This window comes from Notamacropus eugenii, chromosome 5, assembly GCF_028372415.1.
Source record: "Notamacropus eugenii isolate mMacEug1 chromosome 5, mMacEug1.pri_v2, whole genome shotgun sequence".
Lineage (NCBI taxonomy): Eukaryota > Metazoa > Chordata > Mammalia > Diprotodontia > Macropodidae > Notamacropus > Notamacropus eugenii.
In genome coordinates this window covers 5629506-5656946 of record NC_092876.1, presented here as the reverse complement: position 1 = coordinate 5656946, position 27441 = coordinate 5629506, and the positions used below count along the sequence as shown (strand labels likewise).

Below are 27441 nucleotides of genomic sequence, written 5' to 3'. Positions count from 1 at the left end.
TTTGCTTGATAATTTTATTGTATATTTGAAAGAAATAGCAAGTTGTGCATAGCAGATTTACAGTTTTATGTGCAATCATGTGGCTTTGAGAACCCAGATGTCATACCTCCCTCTCCGATAATGATGGTCAGACAACTGTACCTGCCTGTTGAATTATGGTCAGGCAGAGGAAACCATGTCTATTGATTATCTGGGGGCTTACTGACTATAAATATTTGTTTGGCTAGATGAGGACTCTGGGAAGCAGCTAAGGAGCCGTCAGGCTTTGAGAACCCAGATGTCTTACTTCCCTCTCTGGTAATGTGGTCAGACAGCTGAGGTCCAATTGTTTGTTAGATTAAGGCAGAGGAAGTCATGTCTGTTGATTTTTTGATTTCTCTGTATTTTCTTTGAAATTCACGGTGCTGACTCCCTGAACTAACTGAATGATATATGTGCTTGGTTAAAGTGATTGTTAACCCCTCAAAAATTAGCTTCCCTTTTATGAATGCAGATCTAAGAATCTATGGTAGGCTATGTTGGGGTTCTTACTGATACGGGAGGGAAGAGGATATATTTATGTATACGTGTATGTGTCCATAAATAAATATGTTTCTTTTTTTGTTTCCTTCAGAGGGAGAGACCAGGCTTGAAATCAGGGAGAGCGCTTCAGAGCTAAACATTTTTGTGGATCACAACAGCCAAGATTCTTGAATGATGGCCGATCTGACTTCAATTTCAGAGAAATCTGTGAATCTCATATAAAGACAGAGAAAAAAAGAAAAGAGTCATGGTGAATCTGATAAAGATGGAAAGAGTTTCAGACAAAGTTCAGTATTAATTCACTGTAAGAAAGGGGTATCAGGGAATGGCTGTTCACAGGATCAAAAATATACTGAAAGCTGTACTGTAGAGGGAGGGCTTATTGAGTTTCATGAGAAGCCTGTAGAAGTGCAAAATTATCAATGTAACGAATGTGAGATAACCTTCAGCTTGAAACCAGAGCTAATTAGACATCAGAAAAGTCATCCTAGAGAAATGTTTTATGCATGTAATGAAGGTAAGAAGGCCTTCACTGATAATTCAAAGCTCATTGACCACCCAAAAAATTCAAAATGGAGAGAAACATTATGAATGCATTGAATGTGATAGATCCTTTAAGCAACAGTTATCACTTATTCATCATCAAAAATTTCATTCTAGCCAAAATCGACATAAAAGCATGAAATGTGGACAGACCTTCAGGTGACATTGGTCCCTTATTTCCCATAAGAGAATTCATGTTAGAAACAAATCTCATGAGTGTCATGAAGGTGTTAAAACCTTCCTTGAAAACTCCTCTTGTATTCTACATCAGAGATGCTGTACTGTAGAGAAATCTTATCTTTGCAATCAATGTGGTAAGACATTCCGACACAGGAACCATCTTACTTCACATCAGAGAATCCACACTAGAGAGAGAGCTTATGAATTTAATCAATGTAGAAAGAATTTTAAATGTAGTTCTTCTCTTGATAAACATCAAAGAATCCACAGTAGAGAGAAACCTTATAAATGTAATCAGTGTGGAAAGTCTTTCACACAGAGTTCTAGTCTTTCTGTGCATCAGAGAATCCACACTGGAGAAAAACCTTCTACATGTAATCAATGTGGAAAGACTTTGAGATACAGTTTTGGACTTGCTGGACATCAGATAACACACCCTGGAAAACCTTATAAATGTATTCCGAATGGAAAGACTTTCACATAGAGTTCCAGTTTTTCTCTATGTCAGAGAATCCACACTGGTGAGAAAACTTAAAAATGTAGTCAATGTGAAAAGACTTTCCCACAGAGTTCCATTCTTTCTCTACATCAGAGAATCCACACTGGAGAGAAAATTTACAAATGTAATCAGTGTAGAAAAAATTCATAAACATATCTAATCTTGCTGAGCATCAGAGAATCCACACTGGGGAGCAAACTTCTGCATGCAGTCATTGTGGAAAGACTTTCAGGTGCAGTTCTGGCTTCATCACAGTGTTAGACATCCCAGTTTTCATACTGTACTTACACACCTTTAAACATAATGATTTTTTTCTCTGACATACTAGTGTTTTTCAGTTCTTAATAATATTCCATAATATTCACATTGCCTAACCACATCAGCCATTCCCCAGTTGGTTAACATTTGTTTCCTGTTTTTTTGTGTTAACACAAAAAAATCAGTATAGATATTTTGGGAACTGTTAGACATTTGTTTATGGAATGATTTCTTTAGTATGTGGCACAATGAGTAGAAGGCTCCCTCTGGAACCATAAGGCCTCAGTTCACATTAAGTCTCTGACACTTTCTAGCTGTGTGACCCAGGGCAAATCACTTAACTGCTCTCTGCCTCAGTTTTCTCCATCTGTTGTACGACGTATATACCAGTAATACCTATCTCTGAAGATTGATGTGAGGATCAATTTTGATAATATCTGTAAGTTGTTTTGTAAGAATTAAATCACTCTTTAAGTGCTAGCTATTCTTTTCACTTCTTGAGTCTAAAGTCTCATAGTAGAATCTTTGGCTAAAAGGTTTGGACAAGTTAGTCACTTTTTTAATAACTGAAATTGCTATTCAGAAAATGTAGAGTGAGCCAGCATGTTGTAATTATAGGGCACTGGGTTTAGAATCAGGAAGACTTGGGCCCAAATCCTGCCTGAAATGCTGTCTTGTTGTGTAACTCTGGACAAAGAACAACCTCTACTTGCCTCATTTAAATTGTGACAAATAGAATTGAAGCAAATGAGTGAGGAGGGAAAAGGCAAACAAGGGTGAATATAGTCAGGAAAACTAGGAAGGAGGAAAATTCACAAGTTACTATAGCTTAGAATATGAAGGGGATGAATTTACTCATAAAACGGGAGTGGATGGGAGATTAAAAATTTTAATTCAATAGCATATTGCTTCGAGGAAAATGAGAGAAATACACAAACATAAAATAAAAGGCAAGAGTAGAATTTAGTATGTAACAAAAAGCTGGGATAGTAATCATGACCTTGGACAAAGTTAAAGTTAAAATGGATTTAATCAAGAGTGAAAAAGAGAAACTAGAATGTGTCAGCAATATTATTCAACATTGCAGACCATTTTAAAATGCCTAGACAGCACAAAACACTTGAGTGTACACCTGTCAAAATGGACACAGTCCCTTTATGAACATAAACATAAAAACACTTAAAAAATAAGCTCATGTACAAATAACTGAAGTAAATTTATTGTTCATGGGTAGGAAAAGCCAACGTAATTTTTTTAAATGGCAGTTTTACCTAACTGATCTATTTATTCAATGTCATCACAATTAACTTACTAAAACATTATTTTACTGAGCTAGAAAAACCACAAAGTTCACTTGGAAGAACAAAAAGTCAGGAACTTTAAGGAAATCAGGGGGAAAAGATCAGGGGGAAGGAGACTCAGCAGTACCAGACCTGAAACTGTCTTCCAGGGTGAGAGCATTATTGAAGTCTAAAACGGGTAATTTTGATTGTTAAATTAAAATTTTCTTACGGAAACAAAACCTATGTAGCAAACAATAGGAGGAATGCAGAGAATTGGGGGGGAAACTTTCATAGACAATCTTTCAGACAGGATTTGATTGGTTTGGAATATTGCTGGGGTGCAGGAAATGAGGCAACTGATTTAAAAAAGCACAGAAATGCTTGGCCTTATGTAGGAAGATCTTATCCACTTTCAGACAAGCAGATGATAGGAAATAAGCAGAGGATGATATCACATACATGTGTATGTGTTTTTTTATAAGCATGTTTATGTACATATCCATGTTTAATAGTAGCCTTTTTTAGGATTTGGGTAAGGGAGGAAAACAGTAAAGTAAAAATGCACAGCAGAGAACAAAATCTGTAAGGAAGCAAAGCTGAATAGTTGTGAAAACAATGGGTAATATTTACCATACAGGTTTTCTTCAAATGGAAATTCGTTGTTTTATACTGAATCCTCTCTTATGGTCTTTTGTGCACATGGAATCTGGTTTCTCTTCTGATTTTGTATTTTAGTTGAAATAAAAAAAGATCACCCAAAAGTGGATGTCTGTACTTTGTCATTTGGTCCATACATGTTCAGTTTTGTTATTAATTCACTTAATATGGTGCTTTGTAACAAAGTGGACTTTACTTATCTTGTTGTTGAGTTCTTTCAGTCATATCTGACTCTTCCTGACCCTGTTTGGGGTTTTCTTTGCAAAAATACTGAAGTGGTCTGCCATTTACTTTTCCAGTTCATTTTACAGAAGAAGAACTGAAGCAAACCAGGTCAAGTGACTTGACCAAGGTCACACAGCTAGTACTAGTAGTATCTTAGGTAGATTTGAACTCAGGAAGAAGACTATTTCTGACTTCAGGCCCAGCACTCTATCCATTATGCCACCCAATCTACCTCTTTCAATTAGGGGTATTTTTCTTTGTCTTTGTCTGAGATCAGGATTGTTGCCCATTCTCTTTTTACATTAGCTGAAGCATTACGAATTCTGCTCCAACCCACTCTTTGAAGTATACATGTCTTTCTGTTTGACATGCCTCTCTTAGAAACAACATATTGTTGGATTTTGGTTTTTAATCTATCCTGGTCTCCCTTTCTATATTCTGGGTGAGTATCATCACAACTATAACTGCTGTGCAGTTCCCTCCATCTTATTCTCTTGTATTTATCCTTCACTTTTTTACCCTGTCCCCTCTTCATTCCCCCTGCTTTGCTTGTGATCATTAACCCTAACTTCCCTGAATATACTCTCCCTCTTACCCCTAGCCATTCTCTTAGCTCTTTCCCCTTCAACTTGCCTGTGGACATATGTGCATACAAATTTAGACATACACTTCCTACCATGAAGCAGTTGTTTTTCTTCCATTGTAAAGTCTTCTTTGAAATTTTTTACATGTTTAATTTCACCAATTTTTCCTCTCCCTTCCCTCTCTCCCAGTGCATCCCTTTTTCACTCCTCTACTCTTAAGACCATCCCAACACAATGGACTCATAACCATTCCCTGTGACTCATCTCCTTCTAAACAACCTAATGATCATAAAATTCTAAGTTTTTCCCCACATAGGAATGTAAAAAGTTTAATCTTTTCAAGTCCCTTATGATGTCTCACTCATATTGACTTATTTTTGCTTCTCATGATTTTGTTTGTGTCAAGTTTCCTACTCAGTTCTAGACTCTTTAGGAGTCCTTAAAAATTGTTTCATTAAATATCCATTTTTCACATGTAGAATTATACTAAGTTCTGCTGAATTGATTATTCTTAATTTTAATCCTACCTCCTTTAACTTCTGGAATATCATATTCCAAATTCTGCAGTCCATAAAAGTAGTGTCTACTGAATTTTGTAGACCCAGATTGGAGCTCCATGGTATTTGAATGATTTTTTTTTTCAGGCATTAACTTCTTCTTGACCTACAAATTCTAGATTTTGTTTACAATATTCCTGGGACTTTTCATTTTGGAATTCCTTTCTGGAGATGACCAATAGGTTCTTTGAATTTCTGCTTCACTCTCTAGTTTTAAGAGAAGAGACTTCTTTGTATTTTTTTTTGATGTTTAACATCTAGGCTCTTTTGTTTTTTACCATGGCTTTTAGGGAATCTAATAATTCCTCATATCTCCTTGATCTCTTTTCTAGGCCACTAGTTTTCCTATGAGAGATTTCACATTTTCTTCTCTTTTAAATTTTTATTTCGTGCTGTTTCTAGATTACACATGGTGTGATTACCTTCCACTTAATCAATTCTAATTTTGAAGGGATCATTTTCTTCAGGGAAATTTTGAACCTCTTTTGACCAATTGGACAAATCTGATTTTTAAGGAAGTTTTTTCAGTATTTTTTGTGCCTCTTTTATTAAGTCACAATTTAATTCAATTGCTTTTATTTATTTTCCCAATTTTCCTCTAACATTCTGGTTTGATTTTTAAAATCTTCTTTTCCTCTTTATTATTTCCTTTTGAGTTCTTCTAGGAATTCTTGTAGGGCTTGGGTCCAATTTGCCTTTCTCTTGGTTGCTTTGCTTACAGTCCCTGGAATCAACCTCTCCATTTTAGAGAAGATCAAACTGAGGCAAATAGAGGTTGTTCTTTGCCCAGAGTTACAAAATAAGAGAGCATCTCAGGCAGGAGTAGAACTCAAGCATTCCTGATTCTAAACCCAGTGCCCTATAATTACAACATACTGCCTTACTCTACACTGTTTTGAAAAGCAATAACATTTCTTAAAAAATGACTGAATTGTCCAAACCTTTTAACCAAATACTGACACTTATGACCCAAGGATGATCAGAATACCTAGCACTCAAAGATTGTTTTAAGACTTGCAAAGTAATTGATATGTATTCTCCCATTTGATCCACACACCAACCCTCAGAGATAGGTGTTATTAGTATACACGTCTTACAAGAGATAGGAAAAACTAAGGCACTGAGAGGATAAGTGATTTCTCCTGGGTCACACAACTAGGATATATCAGAGACTGATTTTGAACTAAGGTCTTTTGATTTCAGAGGGAGTGTTGTGTCCACTGTGCCACATACTAAGGAAATCATTCCATAAATAAATGTCTAACAGTTACCAAAATATTTACACAGAAGTTTTCATGTCAACTGAAAAAAAAAACACAACAGGAAACAAGTGATAATGAACTGGGGGAATGCCTGATGGGATTATGGGATGTGAATGCTACAGAATGCTATTGAGAAATGGAAAACAATAGCATGTTAGAGAAAAAAGGGGTACATGAACACTATGAAAGCTGGGATCTCTAAAACTGTGCTGAAGCCAGAACTGCATCTGAGAGTCTTTCCACAGTGATTACATACATAAAGTTTCTCTCCAGTGCAGAGTTTCTGTTATTCAGCAAGACTGGAGTATTGTCTGAAATATTTTCCACGTTGAATAAATTAATAAAGTCTCATGCCAGTGTGAATGCTCTGATGCACAGCAAGAGCCAAACTACATCTGAAATTCTTTCCACATTGACTACAGTAATAAGGTTTCTCTCCAGTGTTGATTCTCTGATGTAGAGTAAGACTGGAACACTGTCTGAAAGACTTTCCACAGTGATTACATTTATAAGGCTTTTCTCCAGTGTAGATTCTCCGATGTTTATCAAGAGAATAACTACATGTAAAATGCACACACAATGGTTACATTCATAAGGTTCTCTCCAGGGTGGGATTCTCTGATATACAGTAAGCCAGGAGCTAAAACTGAAAGTTTTCCCACATTGATTACATTCATAAGGTTTCTTTCAAGTATGGATTCTCTGATGTGCAGCAAAACTGCTCCTGTCTTTGTAAGTCTTTCCACAGTGACTACATCCATAAGGTTTCTCTCCAGTGTGGATTCTCTGATGTCAATAAAGACTGGATTTCTGTCTGAAAGTCTTTTCACAGTGAATAAATTCATAAGGTTTTTCTCCAGTGTGGATTCTCTGATGTATATCAAGAGAAGAACTATGTCTAAAATTCTTTCCACATTGATTACATTCATAAGGTTTCTCTCCATTGTGGCTTATCTGATGTACAGTGAGACTGGAGCTGGATCTGAAAGCCTTTCCACATTGATTACATTCATAAGGTTTCTTTGCAGTATGGATGCTCTGATGACAAGTAAGCCTGTAGTTGGAACTCAAAGATTTTCCACACTGATTACATTCATAAGGTTTCTTTCTAGTGTGGACTCTCTGATGTACAGCAAGGTTGGAGTTGCATCTGAAAGTCTTTCCACAATGATTACATTCATAAGATTTCTCTGCAGTGTGGGCTTTCTGATGTCAAACAAAGTGAGCATTCTGTTTAAATGCCCTTCTGCACTGATAACGTTTCTCTCCAGTGTGAATTCTCTCATGAGCAGCAAGGGTAGAGTTCTGTCTGAAAGCTTTTCCACATTGATTACATTCATAAAGTTTCTTTCCAGTGTGGATTCTGATGTACAGTGAGATTGGAGCTGCATCTGAAAGCCTTTCTACATTGATTACACTCATAAGGTTTCTCTCCAGTGTGAATTCTGTGATGTATAATCAGATGGCTCCTCTCAGTGAAGGTCTTACCACACTGATTGCAAGGATAAGATTTCATTACACCATGGCTTCTCCGATGTACACTACAAGAGGAATATTCTCTGAAAATTTTACCACCTTTATGACACTCATGAGATTTGTTTCTAGTATGAATTCTCTGATGGGAAATAAGGGATGAATGTTGCCTGAAGGTCCGTCCACATTGGATGCATTTATGTTGATTTTGGCTAGAATGAAGTTCTTGATGGTGAGTAAGTGATAACTGTTGCTTACAGGATTTATCACATTCAACGCATTCATAATGTTTCCCTCCACTATGAATTGTTAGGTGGTCAATAACCTTTGAAGTATCAGTGAAGGCCTTCTCATCTTCATTACATGTATAAAGCATTTCTCTGGGATGACCTTTCTGGTGTCCAATTAGCTCTGAATTCAACCTGAAGGTCATCTCACATTCATTACATTGATAATTTTGCACTTCCAGAGGCTTTCCAAGAGACTCAATAGGCCTTCCCTGTCCAGTAGAGCTTTCAGTATATTTCTGATCCTGTGAACAGCCATTCCCTGATACCTTTCTCTTGCAGTGAATTAGGACTGAACTTTGTCTGAAACTCTTTCCATCTTCATCAGATTCACAGTGACTCTTTTGTTTTTTCTTGATCTTGATATGAGAGTCACAGATTTCTCTCCAACTGAAGTCAGAGTGGCCATCACACATGAATCTTGGCTGCTGTGATGCTTCCACAGTAATGCTCAGCCTTGAAGCAGTTTCCCTGATTTCAAGCCTGGTCTCTCCAATTGAAGGGAAAAAAACATATATATTCATTTATTTATGGACACATACTCATATACATAACTATATACTCTACCTCCATTGAAAGAAAGTAACAGATTAGTAATCAATTTCCTATTTAATTATGACATGTTTATTTGTCTGTATCTGTATAGAGATCTTTATGTAGGCAGTCAATTAAACAAGTACCCAGTGGAAGTAGAACACTTGGCATGTCTATAATATCATTTTAAATGCATTTCCACAGAAGCATGAGTTCAAGTCCAATGAATAGTATGAGAAATACACTATAAAATGTAATTTAAGTTCAGACATTTTAAAAATACAAATGTGGTGAACTTTTTAAAAACTATAATGTTTTTCACATCCAGTAGTTAAATTCATTGTGCTTATTAAAAGCGATGACTATTATTTTGTATTCAGCTGTTTGAAAAATAGTTTGTTTGAGAAGGTATTGCTCAGGTCCCTGATTATAGGCAGAGGACCAGTATCTCACCCTGGAACAGAAGGCAACTATTGCCAAATAGCAGGACTCGACAATGATCCCTGACCCAGGCTTCCCCCTGTCTTCCTCTCCCTCATTGCATTTCTCAAATGCCAGTTTTTTGTACTTTTTATGGCCTTGGGGATCTTCCTGCTCCTCTTTATTGATCAGTTTTGATGGCTTATCACAGTCCTTCTTTGTAAATCATAAACTAAGCTTCATAGCTGTTCCTTAGTAATTTCCAACTTTGTGTCCAACTTTGGTTATATTATCTTTGATCCACAGATAAGCCATTTGTGGCTCATATACTAAATAGTTACACTATTTCATTTCCCATTACACTGATAAGCAGAGTAAAGTTCCCTGCTGATCGCTTTTATTTTCTCTTTTCTGTTCTCATGTCTAAGACCACATAACTACCCACCTTGTTTTTGTATTCACCTTAGGCCTGCTTTATTCTGGTCTAATTCATTACTTTTTTAGGTCAGCCATGATCTATTTCCTTTTAAAAATTTTAAAGGACAAAGAAGAAAAGCATAAGCAGGGGGAAAATGGGATGGAGAGAAAGACACAAATAGAAATCATAACGGTGAATGTGAATGGCATGAACTCTCCTATAAAACCAAGGGAGATAGCAGTGTGAGATAAAATCCATACTCCTACAATATGTTGTTTAGAAGAAAAACATTTGAAGCAGAGGGATACACACAGAGTAAAGATAAAACACTGGAGTAGAATATATTATGCTTCAGCTGAAGGAAAAATGCAGAGGTAGCAATCCTATTCTCAGAGTAAGCAAAAGCAAAAATGGATCTAATTAAAAGAAGTAAGAAAGGAACCTACACCCTGTTAAAAGATACTATAGTCAAGGAAGTTAAATCACTCCTAAACACACATGCATGAAGTAGTATAGCATCCAAATTCTGAGAAGTTATGGAAGGTAAAGGAAGAAACAGAGAATAAAACTATACTAGAAAGGGACCTCAGACTACCCCTCTCAGAACTAGAAAAATCTAAGCACAAAATCAACAAGAAAGAAGCTAAGGATGTGAATAGAATTTTAGAAAACTTAGATAAGGTAGACTGCTTTAGAACACTGAATGAAGATAGAATGGAATATGCTTTTTCCTCAGTGGTACATGACACCTACACAAAAACTGACCATGAATTATGGCACAAGAGCCTCACAATCCAGTACACAAAGTTCAGCAAAGGTAAAGGCATTGTTTTCACATCATGATGCAATAAAAACTACATGTAATAATGAGCCATGGAAAGATAGACTAAAAGTGAATTGGAAACAAAATAATGTAACCATAAAAAATGATTTGGTCAAGGAAAAAAGTCACAAAAACAATCAATGTTATCATCCAAGAGAATGACAATAATGAGACAACATACCAAAATGTATGGGATGCAGCAAAAGCTGTTCTTAAGGTAAGTTGTATATCTCTAAATGCTTCCAAGAACAAGATACAGAAAGAAGAAATGAAAGAATTGGGCATACAACTAAGAAAGATAGAAAAAGAATGAATTAAAAATCCCCAATTAAATACCAAATTAGAAATTCTGAAAACCAAAGGAGAGATTAATAAAACTGAAATTAAGAAAACTATTGAAATAATAAATTAAATGAAAGCTAGCTTTAGAGGGAAAAGCAATAAAATAACAAAACCTTTATTTAATTTCATTTTTAAAAAAGCAAGAAGAAAGCCAAATGACCAGCATCAAATATGAAAAAGGAGGATTCACCACCAATGAAGAAGAAATTAAAACATTAATTAGGAGCTATGTTGCCCAATTGTATGCTAATAAACTTGTGAATCTTAGTGAAATGGATGAATATTTACAAAAATATAAACTTCCCAGATTAACGGAAGAGGAAATGAAATACTTAAGGAACCCTAATTCAGAAAAAAAAATTGAATCAGCCATCAGTGAACTCCCTAAGAAAACTCTCTAGGGCCAGATGGATTTACAGATGAATTCTATCAAACATGTAAAGAACAATTAATTCCAATATTATGTAACCTATTTGGAAAAATAGGCAAAGAAGGTGTGCTACGAAATTCTTTTTATGGTACAAATATAGTGCTGATACTTAAACTGGGAAGAGCTAAAACAGAAAAAGAAAAGTAGAGACCAATTTCTCTAATGAATGTAGTTGCAAAAATTGTAAATATAATATTAGAAAAGAGATTACAGCAGACAATCACTAGAATAATACACTATGAGCAGGTAGCATTTATACCAGGAATGCAGGGCTGTTTCAATAACAGGAAAACTATCAGCATAACTGACCATATCAACAACAAAACTAAGAGAAATCATATGATTATCCCAATGGATACAGAAAAAACTTTTGTCAAAATCAAGCACCCATTCTTATTAAAAACACTAGAGAGCAGAGGAATAGTTTTCCTTAAAATGATAAGTAACATCTACTTAAAATCATCAGCAAATATTAGCAATAGGGATAAACGGGATGCATTTCCAATAAGATTGGGAATGACAAAACAACGTCCATTATCACCACAGTTATTCAATAGGTAGGGTCCCAGAAGCTCTAAGTTCAGCAATAAGAGAATAAAAAGGAAAGAAGTAGAATAGGCAAAGAAGAAAGAAAGTTATCTGCACGTGTTGTGATGGTACACCTATAGAATCAAGTAAAAAACTTTGAAACAATAAATTTAACAGTGTTGCAAGATATAAAATAAATTCACAAAAAGCATTCACATTTCTATATATTACTAACAAAGCCCAATAGCAAGAAATAGGAAGAGAAATTCCACTTAAAGTTACTGCAGACAATACAGACTATCTGGCAGTCCACCTACCAAGGCAAACTCAGGAACCATATGAACATAATTACAAAACACTTTTCACACAAATAAAGTCAGATGTAAATAACTAGAAAAATATCAGTTACAAATGGGTAAGGCTGAGCTAATATAATAAAAATGATGATTTTACATATAATAATTTACTTATTCAGTGCCATACCACTGAATATCACATATCACATTAACAAAAAATTATTTTATGATTTATAAAAAAATCATACCAAAATTCATCTGTAAGAAAAATGATCAAGAATATTCAAGGGAATTAATGAAAAGAAATGCTGGGGAAGGAGGCCTAACCAACCTAGATCTTAAAATGTATTATAAAAAACCAATTATCAAAAGTACTTGGTACTGGCTACAAAATGGAGGGGTAGATCAGTGGAATACATGACACAGTAGTCAATGACTAGAGCAGTCTACTGTTGGATAAAACCAAGGTTCCCATACTTGTCCTCCTTATTCTTATCGTTCTGGGATAAGACATCACTGTTTGACAAAAATTGCTGGGAATACTGGAAAATAATGTGGCATAAATCAGTGCCTGAAACCGTATATCAGAATAAACTGCAAATCCACACAGGATTTACATATCAAGGCTGATACCATGAGCAAACTAAGAAGAAGGAATACTTTACCTGTTAGATCAATGGAGAAAGGAGGAACTTATGACCAACTAAGAGATAAAGAATACTACAAAATTCAAAATAGATGATTTTCATTCCATTAAATTGAAAAGGCTATGCAGAAACAAAGCCAGTTCAACCAAGATTAGAAGAAAAGGAAAAGGCTGGGAAACAAATTTCAAAGTCAGTGTCTCTAGTAAAGGCCTCATTCCTAAAATATGTAGAGAACTGAGTCAAATTCATAAAGATACAAGTCATTTCCCAATTGATAAATGGGCAAAGGGTATGAACAGGCAGTTTGGGGAGGAATAAATCCAAGTTACCTATGGTTATATGAAGAAAAAGCTACAAATCACTCTTCATTAGAGAAATGCAAATCCAAACAACTCTAAGGGATCGCATCCCACCAATCAGATTGGCTAACATGACAAAACAGGAAAATGATATATATTGGAGAAAATATGAGAAAATTGAAACCCTAATGGGTTGTTGGTGGACTTGTAACCTGATCCAAACATTCTGGAGACCAATTAGGAACTATGCAAAAAGGGCATATAAAGCTACACATACCCTTTGACCTAGAAAGAGCACATCTAGGTCTGTATCCCAAAGAGATCATAAAAATGGGAAAAGGTCCTACATGTACAAAAATATTTCCAGCAACCTTCTTTGCAGTGGTCAAGAATGGGAAATCAATTGATTTCCAGTCATCAAGTGAGGAATGGTTGAAAGAGTTGTGGTACAGGAATGGAATGGAATACTACTGTTCCAAAAGAACTGAGGAGCAGGCAGACTTTAGAAAAACCTGGAAAGACTTAAAAGAACCGATGCTGTCTAAAATGAGCAGAACCAGGAGAACACTGTACACACTAACAGCCACACTGGGTGCTGACTGACTTTGACAGACTTAGCTCTTCCCAGCAATACAGGGATATTAGACAACTCCAAAGACTCATGATGGAAAATGCTGCCCGCATCGAGAAAAAGAACTCTGGAGCCTGAGCGCAGATTGAGTCAGACTATTTGCTTTCTTTTCTTTTCTTTCTTCTTTCTCCTGATTCCTCCCATTGGTTCTCACTCTTCTTTACAACATGACTAATGGGAAAATATTTTTAATATGGATGTATATGTGTATAGCCTATAATCAGATTGCATGCCCTCTTAGGCTAGGGGTAGAGAAAATAGGGGAGAAATTTTAAAACTCAAAATCTCATGAAAGTGAATGTTGATAATTAAAAATAAATAAATATTTTTTAAAAAACTCTAACTTTATCCATTCTTAACAAACACTGGCCTACATCTCTCTTCCTTTTCATGGCTATATGCTTACAGATGGCCATCTACACTTGGGCATTACTCTTTACACTCCTTTCCTCTTACTTCCTCCAAAACTCTGCATCCTGTCTCCAATTCACTGGTAACTTGAAGCACCTCCCTCCAAAGTGACCAGTGACTTCCTAATTGCTAAACCAAAGGTCCTTTTATCAGTACTCATCTTTCCTGACCTCTCTGGAGCTTTTCTTACCATTACTCACCCCCTTTTCCTTGATACTCTCATTCCTCCAGGTTTCAGTGGCACTCCTCTCTCATTGGGTTCTCCTCCTATCATGTCCCAAACTAACCTCATTATCTTTCCCCCAACCCTCCCATCTTGCTACTTTCCTAACACTATCCCTGTCACCCTCCTGATTGTCCAGGCTCATAATAGAGATGTCATCCACTGTTCACCATCTCTCAAGCTCATATACTATCACCCTCCCTCCATTTTTAATCTTTTGGAATGTGCTGTTGCTTCCACCTTGGTAACATCTCTCACATTCAGCCCCCTTGTCTCCCAACACTGCCAACTTCTAGGTTCAGAAGTCAATTACATTATGCCTGCAGTGGTGAAAAAGCATGCTTTTGGGTCTCACTGCCTTGAGTCTCTCCCTAGACCACTCAGCTCTCTGCCCAGATGTCAAATTCACCTTCCTAAAGCTCACATCTGACTATGTCATTGACTCCTCAAAAAAGTACAATGACTCCCTAGCACCAGGATGACATAGACAGTCTTCTGGGCTGTTAGGGGCCTTTACAATCTGCCCCTCTCCTCCATTGCCAGTCTTGCCTCATCTCATGCCAACTCCACATATGTTATAATCCAATAGCAAAGACCTCCTTTGCATGTCTTGAACAAAACAAACCATCTCCAGTCTCCATGGGCTTTCCCTGGCTGGCCCTCATTCCTGGAATGCTCCCTCTGCCTTCTCTGAAGCCCCAGCTCAAGCCCACCCTCCACAATAAGGATTTTCCAACCCTCCTTAATCCAAGAGCCTTCCCCCACTTGACTAGCTCCAGGTTCACCTGTACATAGCATGCTTTACATGGCTCTGTACAGGTTCCCTTCCTCACTGGTCTGTGAGCTCCATGAGAGCAGGTGATGTCCCTCACAATTCTTTGAATCTCCAGCACTTAGCACACAGCAGGCACTTAATAAATGCTTGCACACTTGAAGAAGGCCTAAGAAAAGGCCCATCTCAGACAACCTAGGCCCTTTCTCGATTCCTTAAGGAGAGCTCCATGAACCAAGTTCAAACAATTGATCTTATGGGATCACCGTTTTATTCCTGGAACAGAGCTGAAAGGTCAAGGCATCCAACCCCTTCATTTCACAGATGGGGAAACTGAGCTTTAACGACTTTCCCATGATCTTACTGTGAAAAAATGCCTGAAAAAGAAAGGTATGGCAGGTCTTCCTCCCCACAAGTCTAACATTCCCTTTACTGTGACATGTAGCTGCCCTTGTGCTAACAGCCCTCACAGATCTGCTTTCTCCTCACTCACCTGGACAGGAGATTCTGGGATCTTCTTGCTCCAACATGCAAGGTGCTTCCCCTCCTGCAGAATGGGAGATTACATCTTCTCTGGGAGGTGGAAATCCTGGGCATGGGTATAAGGAAAGGAGGAAAATGGAGAAAGATTGGTAAGGTAGCTCTCTTTAGGAAAAGGGGGCATGAAAGGAGGGTGCCAGCATGCCTCAAGATCCTTGTCCATGATATTTACTATTGGAAACTTTGCTGGGGATGAGAAGAAGATCATGTGGAAGCCAATTTGGAAGCAGAAAATTCTGTTTTCTGTTTTGGTAGTGGACTGGAGAGGGAACTTTGGCCTGGGTTCAGGAAGCTGTGAGTTCAAATCTGATCTCAAACACTTAGTAGCAAAGTTCCCAAAGCAAGTCACTTAACCTCTGCTTGCCTCAGTTTCCTCAACTGTGTAAAATCATCTAAATCCCAGCCTTGTTAGGAGGATGAAATTAAATAACATTTTTTGGCACCGTGCTGGCACACAGTAGGTATACATATATGCTTATATTCCCTTCCTTCCTTTCCCACCATTTGTTTTGGGCTTTGGGGAATTTAGGAAGGAAGGTCAAGGACAGTTCTGCAATTCCAAGGATCTGAGAGTTAGACCAGGAGCTGGTGAGGGCAAATTGATACTTGTCAACAAGAAGAAACCTCCAAAGACCAGACCCAACCTAAAGGGGAAGGCGCTGCTTTGGGAGGTGAGGGCTTCCCTGCACAGCCCAACTCTAAGGAAAAGCTGCCTGAGCTTTTTCAGAGACAAAGTTCATGTTCAAGGAGAGGTCAGACTAGGCACATCCTCTGAGATTAGTCTGAGATTCTTCAACACCAGTTTGATCTTTGACCTCAGGCTCCCTAAAACTAGTAAGGGACAGCTTCAGGGGCAGCAAAGAAAACTCCTTGTTTTCTATCACACATTGCAAACACCTTTCATGGGAAATCAGACAAGAAGAGAACTGTGTCAGATACAAGAGATCTCCATTTTGGCCTTTCCAGTCATGAATAAATGCTCCATATCCTGAACACTAGGAAGGGAATGAAGGAAGTTCTTTTGATGATAGATTCATAGATTTAGAGGAACTGTTCTTCCCTAGGGAGAGCAGGTTCTGGGCATTCTCCAGCATGACCTCCGTGTATAGTTCTTTCTGAGGATGGTTCAAGAGGCCCCACTCCTCTGGGGTGAAGTCTAGTCACCAACCCCGAAGCCATCAAAGTCATAGGATTAGAGGTGAAAGAGACTCCAGAATTCATCTGGTCTAATCCTTATCATTTTACTTGAGGAAAGTGAAGCACAAAGAAGAAATCTGCCCAAAGGGCACACCCTTAATGAGCTTCAGAGTGAATATTTAGAACCACAATCATGAAAGGCCCGATGGAATAGGGAGAACAGCTTTTTATATTTGCAGTTAGATTAAAGTTGAGAAATGGGCTACTAAGAATTGTTTCTCCCTATGGAAAAACAGAGCTATTTGATCCATCAGAGATACATGGAAATCTCTGGAGGAGAAAGAGAGAAGGTGAAGTGAAAATCCTCCCTCTTCACAACAGGCATAAATGATACATCACAAAGAAAATTCCACCAATGGCAACCAGCAAAACAGAGTGACAGCCCCTTTTCCTCCTCTTTCTCCCCTTCATACCTAAGACTGCCCCTCCCCTCCAGAGAATGGGAAAATGGGTGACCCAGCCCAAGCAGCCTGAGGCTTCATACTGGACCCTGTCCCAGCATCAGAAGCTGAAGAGAATAGGAGGTCTGGCCCCAGGAGACCTGCCCTGGGGCAGTGTGAAAGGCAGCAGCCTTGGTGTCCCCTACCCCTCTTCAGCCCTTGATTCTCAAGTGACAAAAAGTGCTCCTTCCTATTCATGATACCCCAAGGTGAAGGAGCAAAGGAGAAGACTGAAGGGACTGCTGCTCAACAGGGTTCTAGCCAAATGCTGCCTTGCAAAGAGGTTGCAGAGCCTGGTCTTCAGAAGGTTCCAACAGGTAGCAAGACTGTCACCCATCCCACTGTGCTAAACACCCAAGTGGGGGCAGTTCTCACCAACACAGATACCCAGAGGACCTTTGCAGCCCTCAGTGCCAAAGGGGAAGACAGTGGTAGCAGCAGAATCATCCAGCAGTGGATGGGCCCCTGCCTAGCCTCCTGGATTCCTGGCCCCAAACCAAGGACATGAAGGGACCAAGAGGGCAGAAGTGGTAGCTGAGAGCATGTGACCCTCCCCAGACCACTAGGGGCCCACTGCAGTTCAGGATCAGAGCTGTAAGTGAGGCAGCAGGTGAGAGCCTGGCCAATATTCAGTGTTCAGGAAGGTGGGTTCTCATGGACTGCATTCCTGCAGGATCAAGCAAGAGATAGAGGAGAATCCACATCCAGTGCAAAATCAAGTCAGGGTGGAAGAACCCCCAGCCTCACTGGGCTCCTCACAGGAGCCTTGAACAGAAAACCACCTTGTTCCTACATGGAATGATGCAGTTTGCCAGCAGCAACACTGAGCAGAAACCCATGACCTAGAAGGGCATCCACCCCTGGAATGAGGAAGATGTTCCCTCCTTTCAGCACATCACCAAACAAGACTGGACACCACCTGAGGCAGGTTGTCCACCACCATCTGAACACTAGGAATCACAACCAAAGTGGCCCATCCCTGGCCTCCACAGAAACCTGGGCCTCAAAAATGATCTCCACTCGACTGCATGAAGGTGACGCTGCTTCTCCCAAGGGTCAACTCATAATCACACTCAGGACTAAATTGAGCAGTATGAGACTATTGCCAGTCCAGGGAAAAAGAGACCTCAATTTCTCTGTGGAGGGCTTGAGTGTCTCCAGGTATGAGGAGTTATGGCCAAAACATCTCCTGCCTTTGCCTTATGGTTGCTTTCATTTGGCAATGGCAAATATTCATTCATCATGATTATTTAGTTAGAATGAGTAACCAGGAAGAGGAAAGGAGGTTTCCTTCACTTACTACAAAGATAATACTTTATTAACCAATGCTTGGATTTGAGCAAATTCAGGAGAAAGACATTGCCAGTCTTCTTAAGAGAATAAAGGGTCTATGGAGACACCTAGAATTCTGGAATTTGAGAGAAAAAGAGAAGGGATTCTAGCCAACTGAAGAACAACCCAGAGGACAGTTTGACCAGATCTGAAAATATGCTGATCCATGGCCCAGTTCATTCATTTTTCCAACCTCTTAAATGTGGGACACGTTTTTGGTCAATGTGCCAGAAATCTTAGGCTCCTCCTTCACGCTTTGTTCCACTTCCATTATGTAGTGACATGACTCACCTTCTATTATTTTGACTCACTCTCTATCATGCAGTTAAAATTCTTTTCTACCTTTTCATCACTGTGGTTTTTTCCTTAAAACAATAGATCTAGGCTTTATTGGGAATCCATATTTCAGTTTTAACATCCTTTACTTCTATTATTTATCTGCTGAACAGTTATGGAATTTATCCATCGTTTCGCTGTTTTGGAGATTCCCAAGAATTTGTCTGTGTCTCCTCTTCACTGGAGCCCCTTCAGTCCCTGCTCTCCCCTTCACAGCACTTACTCACAGTGTGGGCTCTCACTGGAGGAAGGCAGGCTTTTATTGACTGATAATTGGGTATCTAACTCACTCCTGACAGAACCTTCTAAGCCTCTTTTCCTTCTATTCTGACCTTCCTTCTCCATCCTCCCACATTCATCCTTTACCACCGAGGGGCAGGGCCATGAACTTTCATGTAAGGAGAGAGCCCAACGGGCCCATCCCATTTGTGACATGCCTGCACCACTTTGGGATTTGATCTGACTGGCTTCTTCACCGTGCCCAGGGTCTGGGACCCATCCATGAGATGTTTTAGCTTCCTTTTACATGTTGGCTTCCCTCACTAGATTATAAGCTCCTTGAGGGCAGGGACTGCCTTTACTTGGGATATTTCATTTCCCAGCCCTTAGTACTGGGCATGGCACACAGTAGGAGCTTAATACTGATTTACTATTCCCCACCCAATCACCTATTTCAGCACCTCACCCCTGACTGTCCTTCTACAACCAAAGCCATTCAAGCTGAGCTAGCTATGCTCCCAGCCTCCTTTCAGACATCTCCAACATGATGTCCAGTATCCTAAGCTCACACTGTACACAAGAGAACTTCTTACCTTCTCTCCCTGTCAAAGCAGCCTCATGCTCCACCAACCTATGCCTCATTCTCAACCCCCACTTCTCTCCCCTCTTATCCAATCTGCTGTCAAAGTCTGTGAATTGTACCTTGTAACATCTGTCAGACACACTCCCTTATCTCCCGTGATACTGCAGTTGCCCAGGTATGGGCTCTCATTGTCTCACCCTTGGCCAGTTGCTGAGGCCTGCTGCTGGGTGAGCTGGCCTCAAGACTCTCCCCACTTCAATGCCTCCTTCATTTGGTCCACAAAGGAATTTTCCTTAATAACAGGTCTGACCCCTTACTCAATAAACTCCAGTTTCCTGGACTCCCCCCACCTCCAGGACCAAGTACAAATTCTGCATTCAAAGCCCTTCATGACCTAGACATCACCAGTTACTCCAGTCTTCTTACACCTTGTTTCCTGCCACCTCCTCACTCACAGAATGACACTGGCCTCCTTGCTACTCCACAAGAAGACACCGCATCTCTCAGGTCAGAGCATTTTCCCTGGAGTTAGGAAGAACTGTGTTCAGATGCTGCCTCAGACACTGAGCTAGTGTAGATCCTTCCCTCTCAGAGCACCTCTCATCCATACAGCAGAGAGCTTGTTTGGACAAAGCTGCTGACCTGTCATCTTCTCCATTAGACTGGGAGCTCCTTGAGGCCAGGGACTGGTTTTTTCTTCCTTCGTATACAGAGTAGGTGAGCCCAGTGTCCCTACCCTTTCTAAATGCTTGTGGCCTTCATCTAAGAATTGGTAAATGGGAAGGATTCAGAGAGACCTGACAAGGCGTGTGACCTGATGCAGGAGGACAAAAGCAGGACCATGAGGACACTTTCTGCTCTGCTGACAGCTGTGGAAAGTACCAGAGCTGAGGCTCTGCTTTAGGCCTGGCCAGGTCAAGGGGCGTCCTGTCCCTTCAGTGGCTACAATACAGAGGTGGGTTAAAAGAAACAAAGAGTAGGGGAAGAAATTGTGTGTGTGTGTGTGTGTGTGTGTGTGTGTGTGTGTGTGTGTGTGTGCTAGCAAAAGTAAAGCAAAGCAAACACAGGAAGGCAGCGATTGGGGGATGGGGAGGAGGGGAGGTTAGTGCAGGAGATCCCAAAGTGCCAATGAACCACTTTATAACACAGAAGGAGAGAGCAGGGCAGTATGGTTACCATTGCTTTCAATTTCCTGCCTACTTTTGTATAGAAACAACCCATAGGTGAGGTACTACCAACCTCATAGACAATCCTGGGTCCATAGAAATGGTCTCTTTGGCTGATGTTCAGTAAGTCTAAAGAAGGACTGCACTCACCTGGGCTGAAGGGATGGGGCTCCCAGGGGCCATTTCCTCTGGCTCCAGGCTCCCTGCTTTGGACAGGCCTGGGTCCTCTGCAGACTGAGCTGGGCAGGTTGAAGGATTCCAAGGTAGAAGAGGGGGTTCCAGTCACTTTCTGGACAGCAAGCAGGCCTTCAGTGATTTAGAGAGGCTGGAGTCACACAGGAATTATAAAGGCCCTGTCCCTGCCCTCAGGGGAGACACACCCAGGTGTGGGGGAAGGAAGGTCAGCTTTGGGAATCAAGATGGTCTCAACAGGAAAACTATTCCCCTCCCCCATTCTCCTACAAAGAACCAGGAGGCAGAAGGGGCTTAGGGATTCCAAGTGGCATGAGAATAGTCAGAGCCCCCATGGCTGCTGAGCCAGAGCTCTCCCTCCAACCCACCCTCTGACCTCCCTACCTCCCCTCTCCCCAACAAACATAAACAGGATCTAAATTCTCCCTCATTACACCTGCCTCACCCAGATAACCACTTTACTCATTCAACTGTATGCTCCAGGGGTTATGCCTAGGCTTTCTTTATGCTTGTCCAGCACCAGGCCCCCTCCATATGCCCAACCCACCCACCCCCAACACACACCCCGTTTCCCCCTTGTCTTGGTCTAGGAGAGACGGTAGATAGAGAAGGTTGAAGATAGGGAGGCCTCTGAGATGGAGCTGCCAGGAGTGACCAGGGGAAGCCTGAGAGGGGAGACACAATCCTGGTTGGGACTCAGTTGTTTGGCAGTCAGACTGAGGGTTTAGAAAAAATGTGAGGGCAGGGCAGGAGGCCAGGGTAAGGAAGGCTCTGGGAGCCAGGACAGTATAACAAAGCTGGGGGGGAGGAGAGGGGACATCTGAGTGACAAAAGGTTCCCAGGAGGGCAGCTGAGCCTGAGCAGACAAAATAACTGTGTCCTGGGTCTCCCTAGGAGCCTGGGGTAGGAACCCTCTTTGGACCTTAGCCTTGGAGGCTGCTTATCTGAGTACCTGGAGGGAAATTGGAGACAGGAAAGGCCTGGGATCTAAGAGGGAGCCAGCAGGAGAGCCATAGCTGGTCGGCCCTGGGGGCAAGGAGGCAAGATTCCTGCTTCCCTACAGGGAGCCAAGGCTACTGGTGGGACAATGGAATCTCTGAACAGGAGCTGGGAGACAGTACTAGAGGGATAATTTCTGCCCTGCTGACAGCACTGAACACAAGGTCACATGGGAAGGAAAGGGCAGCCAGCAGGAGCTGAGGGCTACATGGCTTCCAGATTCAGACCTACCTGGGAGCTGCAGGCACAGAGATGACTTCTGGGAGGAACAGAGAAGTAGGAAGGATAATCACGGCTCCAAAGAAAGAAAGCAGCTGGATCTCAGCTCCATGGGCTTCCTCTTCCAGCCAGGACACTCTAGGTGGGCTCTCTCAGACCCAGAGCCCCGCCCTGCCTTCCCTTTCCTCCAGTGGCTCCCACAGTCAGGTCTCCTCTCTTCCCAAAGCCCTGCCCTTCATCCTGTGGAACGCCTTGGCCAATGAAATAACTCCTTTCCCCTCTAGATCCATCCCCTGGCCTCCACACTCCACCCCAGGGCTCAAATTCCACCTGGGCCCCCACCCACTCCACTGGTCACCTGGGAGAGTTCTCCTCCCACAACCTCTCTCACTCCCTCCTTCCCCTGCTCTGGGACTCAGACCGTCCTCCTTCTGAGCAGAATCTCCTGGTCTTCTTCCAGGTCTAGTCCCACAAGCACCTTCTTCCAAACTAGGACACCCAGACCCTCCCTCCCTCCTGTCTCTCCCAACCATCCCCTCCCCCACCAGGCAGGTGTCCCTGTCCTCCCTGCTGTTGGACCCCACACTTGCCCAACCCAATTTAACCCTCTCTTTCAGTCTTGAATCATTTGCATTTGGAGGCCTTTCCCTCTATCTTGTTATTTTTCCTTAAGGGACATTCTCTCACTGAAAGGCAGATGGATGCCCTGCGAGAACTGAGGGCAGGAAGCAGGACCCCCGGGTCCCAGGGAAGCAAATACAGGTCCCTCTTCATGTGATCAGAGAGACATTTTAAAGCAGGAAAGAAAATCATCATTTAAACTTTATTCACAATTTATTAAACCGATTTTATATGAAAAACCCTCAATCCAACTTTGAGTTTATTGACAATAATAAAAACATTAATAACATTATTAATAAAATTGAAACATAAAGACTGTACACCCTCTGGGGAAGAATGAAATCAACTTATAAAAACTCCATTCATCTCTGTGTATTCATTGGAGCTTCAGAAACTTCACTCCTTTGGTCTGCATTTTAGTCTTGTGCTTCATTACCTTTAGGATTGAAGGACAACGTAAACATCGATAACATTTAATATCATTTTTGGAGTTTTAGGAAGGGCTGGAGCCTGAACCAATCAATCTGACTGCTGTGCTTTGTTCTAAAAATGCCCTTTCCTGTGTCAGCAATTTCAAATACCTGTTTATGAAAGGATGCCTGCAACCAGAATGGTGGCATTCTTTATTTTGTCTCACTGAGACATATGCTACCTTGTTAACTGTCTGGTCTCATTGTGGTCACAACTTATTCAGCTAAGAAACTTCCTTTCTCATGGCATGGTTAAAAACATATAGAGACCATAAATCTCAGGGACACAGACATCCTGGGATTGTCCTAAGATCGATTTCAGCCTGGTCATCCTTGTGTCAGACAGTCAGAAGTTATCTTCTGGCTCCATGATCACGTATCTGCTAGCTTCATAAATGATATGAATTTAGCCTGTTTGCCTCTTTTAACCAAACTTTCAGGAGGACAGTATATAGTACTCAGGAACCTGATGTTTATTTGACCTTATCTCCCTATTTCCAATAGAAACATTTGGAAGACAATCTCATACATCCAATTCTCAGGAAAGCAGTATTGTTTATATATACATATATATATATATGTATGATATGTATGTATGTATGTATGTATATATGTGTGTGTATCCTCATTTATGTATCTCATCAGATGATCTAGAAAAAAAGTGACATTGTTCAGACCTGATATTCCACAATTCAACAAAGTGCAAAATGGCAAGCCTACTGACTCATTTTCCTAGATGCTGATAATATTTAATATAAATTTTAGACTTTAATAACGGCCAAAGTTTGCATTAAGAAGAGCCTGGACCTAATAGTCTCCTTTGTTTAGAGGATGCCTTTTGATGGGCAAATGGGACTTCCTTATCAGACCCTTCTTCTAGCATTCTAGTGTTAAGAGAAAAACACAAATACCTTGGGGTGTGACTTCAGCTTTGTCAAACTCAGTTAAGATAAACAACTTCAAAGGCCTGTTTAGGACAGGATGTCTGTAATCTGGGTGATGGGACTTTTCCTTATCTTGAATCGCAAAGGCACACTAGGCAAGGAAGATGCCCTTAGCCTGGGGTCATAAAACCCAATTGATGCCACTTTGTTTACAATGTGTTTACTGTGAGAACTCCTTTCTCATGGCAAAATGTACTAAGTTAGCCAGTTCTGATCCTGGCTCTGTAGTGCTCTGTAACTGTTTTCTTTATGGGGAATTGATTAATTAATTAAATTATAAAATGTATGCATTTAGCCTGTTGCCTTTTGTCTAACCAATGATAATGTTTAATATAAAATTTTGGAATAATCTCTTTGTTCTCTCTGAAGCAAACTCAGAGAATGCCTCTTCCTATGTCAACAAAAGCCAGCCAGGGCTGACTTAACATTCCTTAAGAGATCTTTAACCTAAGACACTATCTTGAATAATGGGACATTTTCCATATCTTAATATTTGTAGACAGATACTGTGTTATGGCATGTTAATGGTAAAGAAAACACAGACATCTTGGGTCGTAATTTCTATGTGAAACTTTGTCAAACTCTGTTATCTTATTGTATTTACAACCTATGCAATTAAGAAATTCCTTTCTAATGTCTAGTTAGTCACTTATGGAGATCATAAATCTGAAGGACACAGAACACTTCTTTGTCCTAAAACATATTTAAGGCTGTCCAATTCTTTGTATCAGTAGCCAGAATATTTCTGGCTCCATAATGCATTATGTTACCATTTTCTTTAATAGGGAATTGATTAATTAATTAAATCATAAAATGTATGCATTTAGCCTGTTGCCTTTTCTCTAATCAAGTTTTCAGGTCAACACCAAATTTTCAGGTCAACAATGCTTAGGCTGGGAAATTGAAAGAAATGTTGACTACCAATTCAGAATACTAAAATCAAAACTATAAGGTCTTACATCACTTTGCAGCAACTACATTTAAGTATTGCAACAATAAGACCCATTGTTCCAAAAAAAAAAAAAACACCTTTCCAATTCACTTGCCCTTGTTTTGGAAATTTACTATGAAAGGAAGAGGAAAGGACATAGTGGAAACAATTTCAAGACCATCCCTTCAAGGGCACAAACTGCCCTGAAGAGGGTAAAACTTCCTTAGCTCTGCTCAAACTGCAGGCAAATCCGAGTTAACTTTATGAAATAGCCAATCATGTAGAAAATTTCCACAGTATTCACAGGGCATCCTTGGGAGACACAGGATTTAGGAGATGGGAAACATTTCTATTCACAAAGCAAATAGCACAATGGGGAAACTGAGTCAAAACCATCCCTCCATGAGCTTTGTAAGGCTGTCTTCTCAACCTTCCCAGGTATAAGCAATAGCCTGTAGTAATTCTCAGATCACACTCACTTTGAGCAGCTCATGGCATTTCCCTTCAATAGTAATTTACTGGTGTAATGGTAATTCAGACAATTATACCTGAATTCAGAACTCAGAACAATACCATGTTGTACATCCATGCACACGTGCGCACACACACACACACACACACACACACACACACACACACACACACACGTACCCCTGAGAGATTTTCCTCAAATAATCAGTGTAGGGCAAGGTACGGTTTTTTTAAAACTTTTTTGCAGTGGCAATTAATGAGAAAAACATTACTCTTGAGTTCTTAGTAAGTACATCCTAGGACTTAACTTTGCTCTTTCTTTCTAGTTTACATGCAGTCTAGAACAAAAATCAATGAGTAGAATTAGAAAAACAATAACCACATTCTGTAGTGACACACATGCCCTGAATACATGATTGTTCAACTCAAAACCCAGAAAACCACAGGCCATTGAAGGTCTCCAGGAAACAGGCATGCATATCTCAAGGTATTGCATATTAACCGCTAAAACAAAAATCTGGGGGATGCTGGAACTAAGATGGCTCAAAAGTATAAATTCAATGTATATTTATGGCAGCTTGAGTTTGATAATATGCATAATCAGTGGCCAGAGAAATCACCATCAAAAACACTTCTTTATTCTGAACAAAATTCTTAGCCACTCCCAGCCTGATCCCCTCCATCCCCTGCCAGAAATGGTTTCTCCTTGTAATGAAGGTACAAAGACTTCAGCCCAGACTCAAGCTCATTGGATATCAGAAAATTAGCACTGCAATGAAACTTTACGGATGTAATCAGTGTAATAGTCTTTAGACAACAGTCATCCCTCGTTGGCCATCAGAGAAGTCATAGCAGACTGAACTCTTCACTGCAAGAAATGAAGACAGGCATTGAAATGGAGCACAGAGCTGCTTGTTGTGATGTGAGGGTTCTACCCAAATGAATTTGACCAAAGCCTTCCAGGCAAAGGAAAACAAGAATCTGCTATGTTGGCCAGACTCTTAAAAAATCTGAGCCATAGGATGCAACTGGAGACAAGATGGATCTTTTATACAGAAGACTGTGAGAGCAGAGAGAGGTCTAGATGGAATTAAGGGAGTGATTGCCTAAGGTGAGGCCAGACAACGAAAAGGGCAGTGAATTTACACAGTAAATAACACAGTTTTGAAAGCCTTAAGTCATTATCAATTTGATTTAATTTCTTTTGGTCCTGAGGCCCTGCTTCAGGTATTTCTCCTCTTCAAGAAAGCTTTGTTACTGACCCAATTAACCCATAGGTTTTGTCAAAGTTTAGACATCATCAACCTTTCAGTCCCTCTGACCTCTTACACAGGGAGAGGAAATACTCGCAAATTGGATGAGGATCCTGTGGCTGCTAAATCCCAATCTCAAGGCATATTATAGTTTCTATTTCAAGTTGGGGAGATATTACAGATTTCATGGAAACGCTACTTGTATCATCAAGGCAATATCCACAGTGCTACTGGTGACTTTGAATATATGCCAGTGCAGTTCTCAATTAGCTGAAGGATCAACCTATTAAGGAGGATTCTGGCAAGAATTTTGCCAGCAATGAGTAAGAGAGAGATCCCCCTGTGATTGTCCCAGGACAACCTATCCCTTTTACCCTTACAGAGGTGGACAATGGTTTAGCAGGGTGTGCCTGCTGGGCACAGG

The 27441-nt window shown here is 40.3% G+C and overlaps 1 pseudogene; it reads right to left on the bottom strand.

The window, feature by feature from the left end:
* Window positions 1-22550, bottom strand: LOC140508229 (uncharacterized; annotated as a pseudogene).
* Window positions 22551-27441: the final 4891 nt, after the last annotated feature.